Source organism: Lampris incognitus, chromosome 9 (genome assembly GCF_029633865.1).
Source record: "Lampris incognitus isolate fLamInc1 chromosome 9, fLamInc1.hap2, whole genome shotgun sequence".
NCBI classification, from domain to species: domain Eukaryota; kingdom Metazoa; phylum Chordata; class Actinopteri; order Lampriformes; family Lampridae; genus Lampris; species Lampris incognitus.
Window position 1 is genome coordinate 36,528,284 of NC_079219.1, and position 17,988 is coordinate 36,546,271.

Genomic DNA, 17,988 nt, shown 5'->3' on the forward strand with positions numbered 1-17,988 from the left:
GAATCCAGGACCTTCTTGCTGTGAGGCGACCACGCTAACCACTGCGCCACCGTGACGCCCCCTCTGGGTTTAGTTTTTTTTTTTTGTTATCTCATCTATAATTTCTGAGACACATCCAATCCACAACTGTGGAAGAGCCCCCGCCCGCTTGCACATTCAAGCTCAACTTCAGGTCCAAGTTCATTTCTCCACCGCAGCACAGAGCCCGACCCTCTCAAACCTGTTGGAATAATTACAATAATCTGAGCCTGAACTGATGTGATCGGGTCGAGTCTGACAGGGTTCAGGTTGAGAATTACAAACTCTAGTGTTCAGACGTTTACATTTTCCCACATGACAATTTTTAAGGATGAGTTTCAACTTCTGCTCTGTACTTTGAGCACAAAATGAAAGAAGGCAAACAAATCGGAGCCTGACGCTCCTAATTCACTCAGTTGATTTCCCTCGTCAGACTTGTCTCTATCTGGCGCCATATGCATTTGCTCTGTCCATGCCATTGCAATAATATGAAACTACCCACAATAGTCTGTTTCTTAAATGCAATGTATCAGGTCAGGGATCTGAAGGCTTTCAGGCAGATCATCATCACCATCATAACGTTTATCTACTCACTCTTTTTAAATAGCTGTTGTGCTTCGCAACAAAGTGGGACGGAAATAAAAGAAAAGAAGTGCAGTTGGGTTACAAGATGATTTATTTTATTTCTTTAAGAGCCTTCAAATTTTGTATGACAGCATCATTTGGTAGAATAATTGACAGTAATAACTTACAGATGTGAAATACGTCATAATAATTGACAGCACATTAAAATGAGGCTTGAGTGAGCAAGGATGTCTCATTTTGTTAAATGCCTGTTGCTTCGACTCCCCTCTTCTCGTGTCTCTGTACATTTATGTGTTTACTAGCAGAGGTACCCGGCATTGCCCGGGGAAAATGTTCTCACCAAAACAACCAACACGATCTCATCTTTACGATATAATCAATGATGAAATATAGGATAATTTATGATATGATACATGTGATAAACGATGTCAAATAAACAAATGTTATTAACAACAATTATCAAATGTCATAATTTCAATCTATTCATCAAGCTTCTTTGCCTATGTGTATTAATTGCTCAGTGCTCAAGCGCCTCAGGGTAAACTATGTTGCGTGCCTTCAGGATAGCAATGACAATGTTAGGTGTAGTGCCTCCTTTGACCACTGGAAGGATTTGCCGGACATCTCCACAAAGCATCGTTGGAATGCCTCTTTCGCAAATAATTCAAATTTTTTACTTGGTTTTTGAAATAATTTTCGAACTGTGCAATCCTTGGTAAGTGCTGGTTCTATAGACACCTTTCTTTTTGTTCTACAATGAGTATTTGTGGAGTTTTAAGTGAACATACAAACAGTCTTGGCCGCCGCCGCAAATCACCACAAAATAAACTCAATTTCGCAAATAAATCACATTTTTTACTTGGTTTTTGAAACACTTTTTGCACTGTGCAATCCTTGGAAAGTGCTGATTCTAAAGATACCTTTATTTTTGCTCTACAATGAGTATTTCTTGAGTTTTAAGTGAACATACAAACATACACTCTCGCATATATATATATATATATATATATATATATATATATATATATATATACATGGGGGACTATAGGAGTGGTCCACTATAGGAAGTCTCAAATCCCTGGAATCAAAACTGTTCAGCAGCTGATGAGTGCACGACGCACAAAACAGGCCTGTACTGCAATGCATTAAAACTTTTTTTTCCTGTATCTGTGTTGATATATATATATATATATATATATATATATTTACTTGTTTATTTACATGATTGTGACACATCTATGCCACAGGGAGAGTTCAAGAGGAAAGTGGACAAGGTGTTAGGCAATTAACACAGGCTTCATTTGATAATGTCTGTCATTCGTTCACTTGCATGGGCCGGTGTGCTGCTCTCCCACGGACCACACTCCCTCTCTCCACTTGGAGCCGAAGCTAAACCACACCCCCTGCTACAGTGATGTATGTGTTCATTTGCATATAGAGCGGGAAAGTGAGATCTGATCACAAGTGATCTGTCGAGATGCACAAGGAGACACATTCTAATGCCAGATGAGAACTGACATACTTAGAGTGTTCCACTTGAGATCGGATCTCCCTCTTGGCTTGGCTTCATGAACAAAGATCTAGGAAGCCAGTTGTCCATGTTTCATCATCATCATCGGCGGTCACTCAGGGTTGAGTATGACCGTCCTCCCTCTGGGTCCCGCTGGGTCCCTCTGGGTCCTCAGGTAGGCATAGAGGCCGATCCTGGAGCCACATAATGGGAGGATGCCTGTGCGTGACAGCTTTTTATGTGGAGTGGCTGATGTACCTGCAGCCACCACATGGTCCTTGGCAGGGGATGGCCAGAGTCCAATGGCATGGAGATCCAAGACAATTGGGGACCACCCTCTGTTGCAGCCGTCATCCACCTTCACTGCCATTGTGACCTAGAGACATCTTCCACCAGTTCTACCGTTGAGGTCTTTGTTGGATCGCACTTTGTCTGGAACCTCCCCCTTAACCTATCCACCTTGGGTGACCCTACCAGGAGCCAAGCTCTGGACGGCATGGCTCTTGGGATCATTGGCACACACAAGCTTCTCCACCATGGCAAGGTGACGATCCAGGAGAAGTGTCCATATCTGCTGCAGGCTCGCTGGTTGCTGACAAGTCCAATGAGATGGATAACCGTTAATGCCAGGTATAAACAGCCACATTGTCTCTGCTAAAAAAAAAAAATGTTTTTTTCTCACCACCACAGACCATGCTTCACAACAAAAACGAAAAATACGTCACTGAAAACATAATGAAATACATCAACTGTAACACAAGCTCCTGATATAGAAGGCCCAAACCAGATTCAAACCTTGGCTTTGCCTGTGAACTAAAACAAACTCTGTATCTAGGTCTCCCATTACACAGCCAAATGTGCTATTTTGATTATATAATTGTAGAAACAAATAATTATAGTAAAATCCCCACAAACAAACCTAGAAAAAATATAATGCTAATGAGAAATATAAACTCTCTTTCTTCTACCACATTAGTTCATATTTTGCTGAAACCAGGCCATGTAAAAAACTGATGATCACTATAGATTACAGAAGCACCATAAGAGACCCACTTGTTGTTTGGGTTTTGCACTAAAAAAAAAAAAAGGATTACAAGTCCTTGCACTTAAACATATCACCTAATCTCATCTTATCATCAGACGCTTGTCCGGGGTCAGGTCGCAGTGGCAGTAAGCTAAGTAGGGCACTCCAGACGCCCCTCTCCCAGCAATGCCCCCAGCTCCTCCTGGGGGATCCTAAGGCATTCCCAGGCCAGATTGGACATGTAATCCCTCCAGCGAGTTCTGGGTCTACCCCTGGGTCTCCTCCCAGTTGGATGTGCACGGAAAACCTCCAAAGGAAGGTGCCCAGGAGGCATCCTAATCAGATGCCCGAACCACCTCAACTGGCTCCTTTTGATTTGAAGGAGCAGCGGGGCTCTACTCTGAGCTCTATCCGGATGTCCGAGCTCCTCGCCTTATCTCTAAGGCTGAGCCCAGACACCCTACAGAGGAAACTCATTTCAGCCACTTGTATCCACGATCTCACCCTTTCGATCACTACCCAAAGCTCATGACCATAAAGGTGAGGGTTGGAATGAAGATTGACTGATAAATTGAGAGCTTTGCCTTCCATCTCAGCTCCCTCTTCACCACAACGGTCCAGTACAACGTCCACATTACTGCTGATGCTGCACCAATCCACCTGTCAATCTCCCGCTCCATCCTACCCTCACTCGTGAACAAGACCTCAAGATACTTGAACTCCTTCACTTGAGGCAACAACTCATCCCCAACACGGAGGGAGCAATCCACCATTTTCCGGTAGAGAACCATGGCCTCAGACTTGGAGGTGCTGACTCTCATCTCAGCCATTTCACACTCAGCTGCAAACCACCCCAGTGCGTGTTGGAGGTCGCGTTCCGATGAAGCCAACAAAAGCACATCATTTGTGATGAGCAGAGTTGCAATTCGGGGGTTCCCAAAACAGATACACTCCTTATCTTGGCTGTGCCTTGAGATCCTGTCCATGAATATCACAAACATATTCGGAGACAAGGGACAACCTTGGTGGAGTCCGACATCCACTGAAAAATTGTTTGACTTTGTGCCGAGAATACGGACACAGCTCTCCCTTTAGTTATACAAGAACCAGCTGGCTTGTACCAACTGCCCCAATACCCCATCCTCCTGCAGTACCCCTCACAGAGTGCCCCGGGGTACACAGTCGTAGGCATTCTCCAAGTCCACAAAACACATGTACACTGGCTGGTCAAACTACCACGCCTCCCTCAGCACTTCCGCAAGGGTAAAGAGTTGGTCTGTTGCTCTGCAGCCAGGTCGGAATCCAAATTGTTCCTCCTGGATTCGAGGTTCGACAATCAGTCGGAGCCTCCTTTCCAGCACACTAGAGTAGACTTTCCCAGGGCAGCTGAGCAGTGTGATGCCCCGATAATTGGAGCACACCCTCCAGTCACCTTTTTTAAATATTTTTTAAGTACTGCCAATATTTATCAATCACATTAGGTAATATTCAAAACATATTACCTAATGTGATTGATAAATATTGGCATTTTGTCACCAGTATTGTACATTATGCTTCGTGTTAAAGCAGCAATTCAAAGTACTTTTATCAAATGACAAACTGTTCAGTATATTTCTGTTTTTACAAGTTTACCATGCATGTGTGTCAACCCAAGAGAAAACCCTTGTTTTTAATCTGATTGGTAATTGAAGGACACAAAGTCAGAAACTGTGATATGAACTGGTACTGCATGCTGTGCAGTACCAGTACAGTATAGGGATTCCAAAAGGCAATACAGAAATAAATGTAACCAAAAAATGAGACACAAAAAAATTACCTAATAAACCCATATCTACACACTTCCTTAAAAGCAACTGCAGGGTGCCCCCCTCCCAAATCCTGTATGTTTGCATAATAATGTTGAGAATAGAGTTGTACCAATGTAGCGGAAATAATGCACCACTTGTTGAGTCCTGAGTCCTTACTGCCACTCTGGACATCTACAATGTATTTCAGTACTATAAATGTATTAGTGCTCCTATACAATAGGATGGGTTAAATACAGAAAACAAATTTAATTGTAACTGAACAACTGTACAATGACAAAATAAAGTGGCTTACTTCTTTCTTTCTTCTAAATATATTAGTGAAATCATGGAAAAGTCCTGCATTGATCCTGGAACTCCAATACATTAAACACTACCTGCAATGTTACGCCCTGAAAAATAAATAAATAAATAAATAAAATCTGGAGAGTTGAATAGTGGCTATCGATGTACTGGCATGGGTGGATTCATGTTCAGCTGCCAAGTCAGACTAAAATAGAACATTATTATGATGTGGTGCGATACTCCAATCTGATCACAGTATAAACTGAACCTCGTCAACCCTATCACCCTGGGAGTGGAGAGACTGCATGCAAACCCGGTCTCGATTTCTATATCAGGCCAGGGGAAATGGCATGTTGCACAATGGGCATGTTGTATTATTAGGTTCTCAAAGGAAGCTTCAATTGTCAGATCAGACTCAAAAAAAAAAAAGAAAAGGAAAGAAAAGGAAAAAAAAAAAAACAAAGTCTGGGAAAATATCAGCTTCCTGTCCATGACTGCAGTGCCTGGGTTTGTGTTCGAGTATATATGGCTCTAAGAGTGGATTTGTATGCCTGGTTCTCTCTCTCTCTCTCTCTCGTTTGGCTGGCTTGGTGTTTACTGAGATCAGCCTTGTCAAGGGAAGTGAAGTGAGCTTAAACATGCACATACACCAAGGCGCTCACAGCGAAATCAAAACTAGTTTGTATGGAGCACAACTTAACCCACTGCTGGAATAACATCTGCACCAGTATCAGATTCTCACACGCTACACCAGAGATTACTGCAACAACTTATGCAGACATAAATAAATCATTCAAGTATAAATGCGTGTGTGTGTGTGTGTTAAAAGAGATACACTTGAGGACTAGAGGACGTGCAGAGAAAGAGCTGGAGACTAAGAGAGCAGCAGAAAGGGAAGGCTGAAGAAGAAGCACGAGAGAGAGAGAGAGAGAGAGAGAGAGAGAGAGAGAGAGAGAGAGAGAGAGAGAGAGAGAGAGAGAGAGAGAGAGAGAGAGAGAAGCATGAGAATAAATACACAAACTATTCCTTGAATGTTGGTGCACCTTTAGTCAGTGTATTTTGTGGAAATGAATCCAGCAGATATAATATTACATTTTGGTTTTTTTGCACTAAAGGCCACATTTTCTATTCCAAGACCTTATCTTTTCAGCCTCTGATGCTGAGTGGGAGTAACCGGCAATCAGAAAGGAGAGAATGAGCTAGATAGAGAGAGAGAGCACACGAGAGAGAGAGAGAGCGAGACAGCGAGAGAAAGAGCAAGACAGCGAGAGAGAGAGGGCGAGAGAGCGAGAACGAGATAGAGTGAGAGGGAGGGAGAATATCAGGACATCTCCTTCCAGCTGAACTAGCTGACAGCCAACTGGTCTGTGTGTCCCCAGGGCAGTGCACACTGTCGGTCTGACCTCGGCTGAACTGAGCTCAACTGCTACCAGTGCTTCTGCTTCTGCCAATAGAGAGCAATAGAAAGAGAGCTAGGTGGCGATGGGACATAAATAAAAGGAATAGTGAAGAGAGGAAAAAAAAGGGAAATAAATTACCACTGTCGCTGCTGCTGTGACAACAGGATGGTAAAGGAGGTGAAACTAAAAAGATGAGGAAAGGAGGAGAAAGGGAGATGAGAGAGGAGGGGGTGGTGGTGGAAGGGAGATGAAGAGAAGGCATAAAAAGTTAAAGAAAAAGGTCAGGAGTGTGTGAGAGCGAGGGGGGAGATGAGGGAGTTGGACGAGGAAGCACAGCGAGAGACGGAGAGGAGGAGAGAAGCAGAGTAATGGTTTGAGATGAAAAGTTCACCAAAGGCCTTGGACTCAATCAAAAACCTGTTTTGGTTCTGTTTTTCATTTCAGACAAAATTATTTTTCGCTAGCGACTCGCTGATGGCTCAGCACCAACCTTGGTCTCTGAATGCACACACATCGTTGAGAAAAACACTTACAATTGCTCTGAACTGAACTACAGCAGCTACAGCATTTGGAGAGTGAACGTTTAGCTAACCCTGTTTCACTCCACCGACTGCAAGTTCCAAGAGTTAGAAGTGTTTCTTTTTTTCTTTATGTCGTTTTTTTTGTATGAAGTTTGAGGCTATATGACCATTTAGCATTGCTTAAGATTTATGACCTGCAGGTATGGGTCCAGAAAAATGATGCAAAGTATTATAAATGAAAACATATCAAATACAGTTACAATAGCAACACAAAATGCTGGTCAACATTTGGGGTTGAGTTCCCAACATCATCAGGCTTTAGTAGCAAGATCTTGGGAAAAGTCAAAAGAATTGCTACGAATACAAAACATGGCATTTATTACTCGTTTGATATAGGCAAAGCCCTGTGCATCATTAGCGGTCTATTCCGTTGCCTACCAACATGGGGATCGCCGGTTCGAATCCCCATGTTACCTCCAGCTTGGTCGGGCGTCCCTACAGACACAATTGGCCATGACTGCGGCTGGGAAGCCGGATTTGGGTATGTGTCCTGGTCGCTGCACTAGCGCCTCCTCTGGTCAGTTGGGGCGCCTGTTCGGGGGAGAGAGGGAACTGGGGGGAATAGCGTGGCTACATCCCCCTGGCGAAACTCCTCACTGTCAGGTGAAAAGAAGTGGCTGGCGCCTCCACATGTATCGGAGGGGGCATGTGGTAGTCTGCAGCCCTCCCCAGATCAGCAGAGGGGGTGGAGCAACCTCTGGTCAGTCAAGGCGCCTGTTCGGTGGGAGTGGGAACTGGGGGGGGGGGGTAGCAAAACTCCTCACTGTCAGGTGAAAAGGAGTGGCTGGCGACTCCGCATGTATCGGAGGAGACATGTGGTAGTCTGCAGCCCTCCCCGGATTGACAGGGGGGGGGGGTGACCGGGATGGCTCGGAAGAGTGGCGTAATTGGCTGGATATAATTGGGGAGAAAAAGGAGGAAAATTCCAAAAAAATAAATTATATATATATATATATATATATATATATATATATATATACACTACTGAAAAAGGCCTGAGCTGTATTTGCAGTACCAATCACACATTTATTACTAGAAAATATTGCAACTTAAAGTACAACTTCTCACAAAGTATGCGATATGAATTAGGTCTGGTAGAGAAATGAGGAGGGTAACAAAGACTGAGAAACGGATTAGGGGAGTATTTCAAACTGCACCCAGTCTCAAAGGCAAAACCGAGCAGTAGACATTTCTCAGAAGCACACTCAAACTTGAACACACACCACAAGAAGCGTTGATACTTCATCAAAAGCTCACCTCCTAGTCACACATAGTAGTAAATGTATTTCACAAACACACAGCTGCATAAAATGCATGCACAGGATGTCTTAAAAGAGTGTATACAACCACTCCAAGTGTGGCATGATGTCGTCCAGAAACTGCAAATATCAAAATGCATGCACTTAGCCAAAATATTGTGGAAAAACATTCACAGTTTACATAGAAGTACGAGGTTTCTACAAACACAGAGACGCGTAAGACTTTAAACTGACACATGCAAATGCATACTTAAAGTTTCTCAAAAATAATCCTTGAAATATGCATTAAGCCTCTGAAAATGCACAAAAAAAAAATACATGTGCATGTGTCACATTTTTAACAGACACAAGTTATGAATATATGCAAATAAATGCCAGTTTCTCTTGTGCACCCTCTGAATGCACATGGCTGTCTGCCTCCCACATGTAGTGATTGTGACGCATGGGAAAAGCCATTAGAGCACACTTCCTCTCCAGGCAGAAGAGACCGGCTTACATGAAACATGCAGGAAATGTCTGGGTGACTGACTGCGTGCACACTTTCATTGCCTGACTGCGTACGCACACCCACTTGGTACATTGCTACGTGTGTGTGTGTGTGTGTGTGTGTGTGTGTGTGTGTGTGTGTGTGTGTGTGTGTGTGTGTGTGTGTGTGTGTGTGTGTGTGTGTGTGCATCTGTCTCCTGGTCTCCAGTTCTCCCCCAAGGGCTGGTTGACCTATGTCTTGTAATTGCTTGCCTTTGATTGCTTTCATTGAGTAGACTACAGCAACAATTACAGCCAATTTAAACACACAGCTAAGGATCCATGCAGGCCGGCTCGCATGGGCCAGGATGCAAACCATGTGCAGAGATGTTCATGTTTTTCATATATCTACACGTCGACCCGAGTTACGGTGATCCTCTCTGTACGCCATCACAGTTCACAGTACAATATGTACGAAAAACTTTTCAAATGCCTCAACTGTAGATGTTCAAACAGAGTTTCATTTCTCCCCGCCCGATGCTAAAAGCTGTTACAGCTTCTGCTTTTGGCTGGAACTTATGGTACTAGTTGTGAAACTCGTCATCTGAATCATCTTACACATTTGGGTGTTTGGGTTTGTGTGTGTAGGCATGTGTGTCCACAATTTATTCCCCCTGTGCTTTCCTGTTGTAATTTTGCAACTTTATATATTATATATTTCTGGCGGCACAGTGGTTAGCGCGGTCGCCTCACAGTAAGAAGGTCCTGGGTTCGAGCCCCGGGGTAGTGGGGGTCATCCCGGGTCGTCCTCAGTGTGGCATTTGCGTGTTCTCCCCGTGTCTGCGTGGGTTTCCTCCGGGGGTCCCGGTTTCCTCCCACAGTCCAAAGACATGTAATGTAGGTCAGGTGAATCAGCCATACTAAAATTGTCCCTAGGTATGAATGTGTGTGTGTGTGTGTGTGTGTGTGTGTGTGTGGGCCCTGTGATGGCCTGGCGGCCTGTCCAGGGTGTCTCCCCGCCTGCCGCCCAATGTCTGCTGGAATAGGCTCCAGCATCCTCACGACCCTGAGTGCAGGATAAGCAGTTGACATAATGGATGGATATGGATATATATATATATATATATATATGTGTGTGTGTGTGTGTGTGTGTGTGTGTGTGTGTGTGTGTGTGTGTGTGTGTATACATATATCCATCCATTATCCAAGCTATTTATCCGAATTCGGGTCACAGGACGCTAGAGCCTATCCCAGCAGTCATTGGGCAGCAGGTGGGGAGACACCCTGGACAGGCCGCCACATATATAGTCCTGTCTGTCTGACTAGCCCCTCCTCTTATTTTGTGGCAGAGATGAGACGGAGTGTCCACATTAATACACTGGGGTGCACATGTGCGTTTCCTAAGGGAAAACTGGAAACCGGGTTAAAAAAAATAGGTAAAGGGACAAGACAAAAAAGTACTAAAGGAGAGGAAAAAAGAGAAGGGAGAGATAGCATTAGAGTTAGTTAGAGAGAGAGAGAGAGAGAGAGAGAGAGAGAGAGAGAGAGAGGGAGAGAACCCTGGAGTTTGGGCATCTGTTACACCCTGAATTCTTAACGTAGTGACTTGTTTCCAAGGAAATCCTACCTCTCAGTTGTTCATGGTATCAACACACACACACATACACACACACACACACACACACACACACAGTGAAGACAGAGGTGTATTTTCATATTTTCCATCTTACTTGGTGAAAGGTGCCCTCAACACACGTGCACACCAGTGTATTAATGTGGACACTCCGTCTCATCTCTGCCCACCTCTGTCGCGAACATCTGTCACCTCAGCAGGATCCAAACCCGTTAATAAATAAACAAATAGGCACACAAACCCCACCTCCTTCTTACACACACCCCACACCCCCCCCCCCCACACACACACACCAGAGTCAATAGACACCTAGCTTTCATCAGTCTGCATGTGCTCTGGTAAAGGGACTGTATCACTGTGCCTTTCATGCACCCATGCCTTAACCTACACACACTTACAGCCTTTCTTCCAAGGAGTGGTTCAAAGCTCTTAACTATTTCTATTTGTTAATTATTTATTCAACTTTTTTCAGGGGGGGGGGCGGGGTGCATATTTATACATTCTAATTAAGATGGTGGCGTAAATTCACCTTTTCAGCGGCCTCACCCAGTCCCGTTGTGGGAAGATGGCGGCGCAAATTCACATTCGCGGCCTCACTAAGTACCGTCCAATGCCGTGTCTCTGCTCAGCCAGTACCGTCCAATGAAGTGTCTCTGCTCACCCAGTACCGTCCACGCAGTGTCTCTGTCCATATCTGCATCTCTGTCTGTCTTCGTTTGATGGCTGGGAGAGCCGGTGCTGGATCAATGCTCCACGGCCCCGCCTGGAGCTGTGCCCAAAGAGGTAACACTGAGGGCGGTCTGACAGGACGCGGAAGCGGGGCAGGCTAAGCTAACTGCTAGCCCACGCAGACCGGCGGTTCCAACAGTCATCCTGGCTTGCGTTCGCTCTCCTGGGGAGTGATTTTTTTTTTTTAGTTTAGATATACTATGTGTTAGTCTGGATATATGTGTTCTTGCAGTTCCAGTAGTTTTTTGGATATGTTTTTTTGTCTTTGTTGTGGGTTGGGGGAAATGATGTTTCATTTCATTTCCTGTGCACAAGTGCACGAAATGAAATGACAAAGTGTTTCTGATTCTGTTTCTGATTCTGATAGAGCATTTCTGTGCCTCAGTAAACTATCTTCCCATGTGAGAATTAACACACCTGTTTCGCCCTAACCTCCCTTGGGACCAAATTTCTCTGCTGCCAAAGGCAAACGTTCTCTGAGGCCCTATTATGATGCAATGTCAAAAGGCAAGACAGCCCACACGCTCGAGTTTCACCTCTGCATATTTCCCACAGAGCTGGAAATCCACCCACACCACACCACACACACACACACACACACACACACACACACACACACACACACACACACAACTGTGGCAACGTCAGCTACTGCTAATGGCCACTTTGCTAATCCCATCACTGCTACCGTTAAGATTAAAATTAACATTGGCGAGGAGACCGAAACGTTGGGTTTCCATGTGCCGCACTGGATTATCCAAAAAGTGCATTTGCTTAAAGAGCAGTGGAAGGGTTTCCATCCTATGCAAGGGTTTCCATCCTATGCTGCACTTCTCAATTTTAGACATGCAATGAAGAATTTTATATTGTTGCCCCCCCCCCTCCCCAAAAAAAAATACACGGTTTCATCCTGTGGAAAGTTAAACCCTTAAGTTGAGAGCATGCACATCACACTGACTCCTCCAGGGGAGTTTTGGCTTTCATTCAATCATTTAGTCATTGTGAGTTTCAGATCTTCTAAAGTGATGCAGGTGTCACTGTTGACTCTGAAATAATAACTGAAATATAAAATACAGGATCCCGATCCTGATAGTGAAAACATGGTATCATAGCAGCTCATCTTGTGATGACCTCAAAACAGGTCTGGTCTAGTAAAGGGTTAACAGTCTCTTTTCCTTTTCAGACATGATTCAGCGATCTGATGTGGAGCACAAAAACAGGAAAAGGGTAAAAATAACAGTAACCTTTCATGGGTAATTAGTGGGCACTGTACATAACCTTATAATTTGGAAAATAAATAAATAAATCACCTCACAACAGAAGTTTGTCCAACATGTAGTTTTCAGTGTCTTATTCTCTTCCACATACTGTCATTGGTGTAATCTGGCTAGCAAGGCCTCTGTGTTAGGCCAATACTCTGGGCCTCTTCAATAAAAAGTTTGTATTTTTTAAAACACCTTTTTCGGCACATGGAATACTTCCTACATATGGCTTATAGACTCAATTTGATCTTCTTTCTTTTTTTTTGTTGGATTTTTTTTTCCCTTTCTTCGACCCAATTGTACCCATCCAATTACCCAACTCTTCCGAGCTGTCCTGGCGGTCTCTGCTCCACCCCCTCTGCCGATCCGGGGAGGGCTGCAGACTACCACATGCCTCCTCCGACACATGTGGAGTCACCAGCCGCTACTTTTCACCTGACAGTGAGGAGTTTCACCAGGGGGACGTAGACGTGGGAGGATCCCACTATTCCACCCAGTCCCCCCCCCGCGGAACAGGTGCCCTGACTGACCAGAGGAGGCGCTAGTGCAGCAACCAGGACACATACCCACATCCGGCTTCCCACCCACAGACACGGCCAATTGTGTCTGTAGGGACACCCGACCAAGCCAGAGGTAACGTGGGGATTCAAACCGGCGATTACTGTGTTGGTAGGCAATGGAATAGACTGCTACACTACCCGGATGCCCCACTGTGATCATTTTAAGCATTATCAACCTAAATAACCCACAGACACACATCGGCTTTTCCCCTTACCTCAGCAATCCAATTCCCCACTACATCTCCATTGTCATGCTGTGGGCCGTTGAGGATTCTTCCAGTGTTAATTAAACCAACTGTCTTGACAGAGAATTAAGGTCATGATCTCCCGGACCTCTCAGCTCCCGCACTCCCTGAGAATGAAACAGAAAAGTAGAGAAGTTAATGAATGAATAAAAGGATGAAATAACTTAATGAACTGCCTAATGGGGCCCGTGGTTGCTTAATAAGGGCTTATAATGGCTTAATTAGGGCAATAACCCAGGCTGTTTGGAGTAAAGAAAAAGAGACACTGTCAAACTGTGGTGTGCTTGCTTTTTTACTGCTGTGGGATAAACAAAGAAGCATTTTCACTTCATAGGAAGGAAGACAGGGCTGTGTGCGCGTACATGTGTAGGTGGTGCTTAGACAACTATGCAAAGATCTGAGCTCTGCCATGAGTGACAAGTCAGCTCATTGTGTCCAGTGAAAAATCAAGCCTTGTCTTATGCTGCTTCCAACAACAAGTTTTCTGTATTTCCGAGGCTGTGAGACTCAAATGGCATGTGCATTTTCTAGTCACACACTGACTCTTTGCTCGTCATCCGATCATATACCAGCTAACTGTATCAGTTGTTTACCAGTCTATTACATAGATGTCATTGTCCATATACATTCCCATTACTGTCAACAGGTTCTGTCAGTAGTGAATTTAGGTATGGGCGACACGAGCAGCCACCCAGGGTGGCATCTTGTTGGAGGCGGCACAGGGCGCCCACACAAAATAATTCAGAATGGTGACATTTGCACGATCAGTTTCACACCACTGCCGGCATGTCCATATAGGCAAACTAGGCAATTGGCAAGGGGAGTGAAATGTGGGCCAATTATTCATAAGCAAATACACGGATCAATAGAAGTAACTGCAGGTTCGCTAGGCTATGCGATCTGCAAGCACAATGAATTGCTGAGGAATGTGTCAATCATGCCGCACCTACAGCCGCCTCCCACCCGCAGCTCTCACAAGCCAATGGTAGCCTAGCCTACTGACACCAATTTCTATTGTCTTCGAGAAAAAAAGTATGCCTACCATGTACACTACTTAAAGGTAAACTTCACTTGCGCTCTAGTCATTGTTTAAGTTGCATGATATGTGCTTCCACACATTTAATGTGTGTATGTTTGATGGACATGAGAAAGTGGTGTATAGGAGAGATTTGCACTGGTGTTATTAAGTTTGAGGAGCTGAAATTGGATTATTTGGAAAATAGCTGTACGTGTTGTCATGACTCTGCTGTAAATAATTTGGAACCAGGTTACTGTAGTTATTATGCAGATCTTTCTGGTGCATTATTTGTATATGGATCCACAAAATGCTTGCATATTGGGTCATGCATACTGTTGACACTTTGAAATCCCTAGCATTGCACTAGACCAGCGGTGGCTAACCATGTGCCATGGAGAGCCATGTGTATGCAGGTTTTCATTCCAACCCAACTCCACACCAGGTGATTTCACCGATACATTCCTACTCTTTGGTTGAAGGGTTGCTAATCAGTGAAATCACCTGGTGTGGAGTCCGGCTGGAATGAAAACCTACATACACATGCCTCTCCATGGCACATGGTTAACCACCCCTGCACTAGACTGTTTGCATTATGTGTGGCATATTAGCTTTTGTGTGTTGTTGCTGGTATGGTACGGTGCCAGTGGCAACTGGTCATTGTCACAAGAAAAGAAAAAAACTCCAAACAAATGAAGTTATTATTAATTCTCAAATTATTATCTGCTATAATGGAGTCTTCCTAAATTGCATATCAATTGTTTTAGGATTTTAGTTCATGTTTATTGGTCCCTGCCTTGCTGCCTTAGACTGTGTTCTCCCAGTTTTTGTCTACGCTATGCCTACGGTGGTCTGAATGTGGGGCTAGCCCATAGATCTCACAATGCAGTGTGTATTGTACATAAGAAAATATGAATATGCATGCTCAGAGTGTTAGTGCATTCAATGTAGATCACACAAATTTGGTGGCAGGTGGGGCTGACAGCCCATAGCCCCACTGCAGCATCATTTCATATTTATTTCAGAGTTGATTGGATATCTATCTGAGCCTGTCAGACAGATAGCCAATCAGCACTAGCTTTTAAATTGATGGTAAATCCGCAAGAAGAGGAGAGACTCTCTCAGCTAACGCCAGTTAAGAAAATTAACCAAGTGGATTTCATACTCAAGCACATGTTTGGAACCCTTAACTGGGGGAGAAATTGGAAATACAGTGCCTTGGTGCCCACCAGCCATAGGATATTGTCATCATTCAAATTGCTGGTAAAATTAACTGCAGGTATAACATGGAGTGGTTTCCAAAGAAGAAGTGGCTAACGGCTAGCTTAAAAAAGAAGGCACTATTTTGTTTTCCATGTCTGCTATTTGGTGGAGATGGTACTTGGTCGGGGACTGGTTACCACGATTTGAAACATCTTCCCGAGAGGATAACAAAACATGAGAGCAGCGGGAGTCATCTGGACAATGCTGTGAAACTGGGCTTACATGGAAGGGTAAACGCTGCTGCCCAAATTGACAGTGAATACAGGCACTCCACTGAGCAGCATAACAAACAGGTGAAGAGAAAAGAAGTTTGCCCAAAGGAAGAACTGCCATGCTGTCTTTCTCTTGAAGTGAGCCCTCAGCTTTGGTGAGTGAAAGCATATTTTATCATCCTGCCTTTGTGGTGCTGGTCTGTGCATTGGCTATATCTTTGTGCTGGATCAATTGAGATAGATGGTGACGGGTGACAGCATGTTCATGCTTATCTGTTAAGGTTGTTGTGATAGAATGGATCTGTATCCCTAAAAAGTTGTCTGTGTGCTTTGTTGTGGCCTTCAGTGGTAGGCTCATTTGTTCTGAGCTTGGTTGTGATGGCTTAGAATATCACATTCTTAAGACAGTGGTAATGAAACTTGTGCAGTTGCTCTCTCCCTCTCACTCTCCCTCTCTCTCTCTCTCACACAAATACACACACACACACACACATAGAAGTGGTTGCTGCCCCACCAATTTTTTACACATAAAAATGTCCCTCTACGTTGCAAATAGAGGGGTGGCATAATTGTTTTTCGCCTAAAATGGCAGAAGTGCATGCACTGGTTGTGTTTGAGACCATGACCCTACTTGAGCAGTTGATATTTATATACACGAAAGGGAGCTCTCAGAAATTCATAAAAATTTGTGGACAGCTCTGAGTTTGTCTTACGCTGCTGCGCTCACACCGGCAGCAACTTTGTTGCTCAGTTTTACCAAGTTGCCTAGCTGTCGCTTGCAACCAACATGTGGGCGTTGCTAACGTAGTTTCGAGGAAGTGGGCTACAAATGTATTGATAGCAGATGCATCAATTTTCCAAAAAAATTTATATATTAATAAATATTATAAATATATATTACTCACTGCACTGCTGCACCAATGCAGCAAAGGTACTGAAGGCATTCACAGCTGTGTTCAGACATACTATTGTGGAAGGTATGGTTTGTGTTTTTGCCTCATCAGGTCGAAATGAACAAGAGCACTGATTGGAGTGAGGGACAAATATACACACACAGTTATTAAGGCCACATCTCACACCATCTCTGCAAAATATGCTGTCCAGTGGAAATCCGTTATTGGATGATAAGTTTGTCCAGTCTGACAGGTTTTTCCTCCTGGTAGAAACTATCTAGCAATGTATATTAGTAGCCTATTCGCTAAGCTTTTGAATATATCTTCACATTTTTTATCAAAAATCAAGTTATACCCTGATGCATGTGTAAGGGTTACACATGTATTTCCAGTGAAAACATTTCAGGCGATCCAACTTATGGTTGAAAAGGTTCACATTCAACATATCTTGACAGGAAAGCCAGCATCAACTGCAATCAGTTTCTCTTCCATGTCGGCTATGGGAACTAAGATGTTAGATGTTCCTAAGATATAGGAACTAAAGTTTAAGAAAACATTTCACAACGAAAGAATATAAGAGGAACACATGTGCCCTCTGATTGGGCGTCACTCGACTCTGTCGCTGTTCATGTGCATGAAGTTGAACTTTGCTCAACTTTTTTTTTTTGTCGCCAAACCACGGAGATTTTGTCGGTAGTCATTCAGACATGTGGATGTTGATTTCTTGGAGACAGGAATGATAGAGGTGGTCTTAAAGCATGCTGGGACTTTAGATTGGGACAGTGAGAGGTTAAATACAGGTGTGAAGACCTCAGCCAGCTGGTTGGCACATTCCCGGTACACCCAACCCGGTATGCCGTCTGGTCCGGCAGCCTTCCGTGTGTTCACTCTGCGCAGTGATTCTCTGACCTCTGCGACTGATAGAGTGAGCACCTGGTTTTCTGGGTGGCTGGGGATTCTTGTGGCTGGGTCAGTATTGTCCTTGTCGAAGCAGGCATAGAAATTATTTAGCTTGTCTAGCAGGGAGGCATCATGGACAGTGGGACCGCGATTAGAGCTTTTGTAGTCTGTGATAGACTGAATGCCTTGCCACATTCGCCGAGGATCAGAGTTATTGTGAAAGGGGAATATTCATAGGGAATATTTATGTTTGGCTGTTCTGATGCCCTTTTTGAGGTTGGATCTGGCTGCGCTGTAGGCCTCACAGTTACCTCACTTGAACGCTGCATCCCGGACTTTCAGCA

General features: G+C 44.2%; 1 long non-coding RNA gene across 2 annotated transcripts in view; it reads right to left on the minus strand.

Moving 5' to 3' along the window:
- LOC130117970 (uncharacterized) overlaps positions 1 to 17,988 on the minus strand; it is a 156,672-nt gene that overhangs the window by 81,294 nt on the left and 57,390 nt on the right. For both annotated transcript variants that reach the window (XR_008810727.1, XR_008810726.1), the window contains exon 2: positions 13,332 to 13,468. This is a non-coding gene — a long non-coding RNA (uncharacterized LOC130117970). The remainder of the gene's footprint in view (positions 1 to 13,331; positions 13,469 to 17,988) is intronic.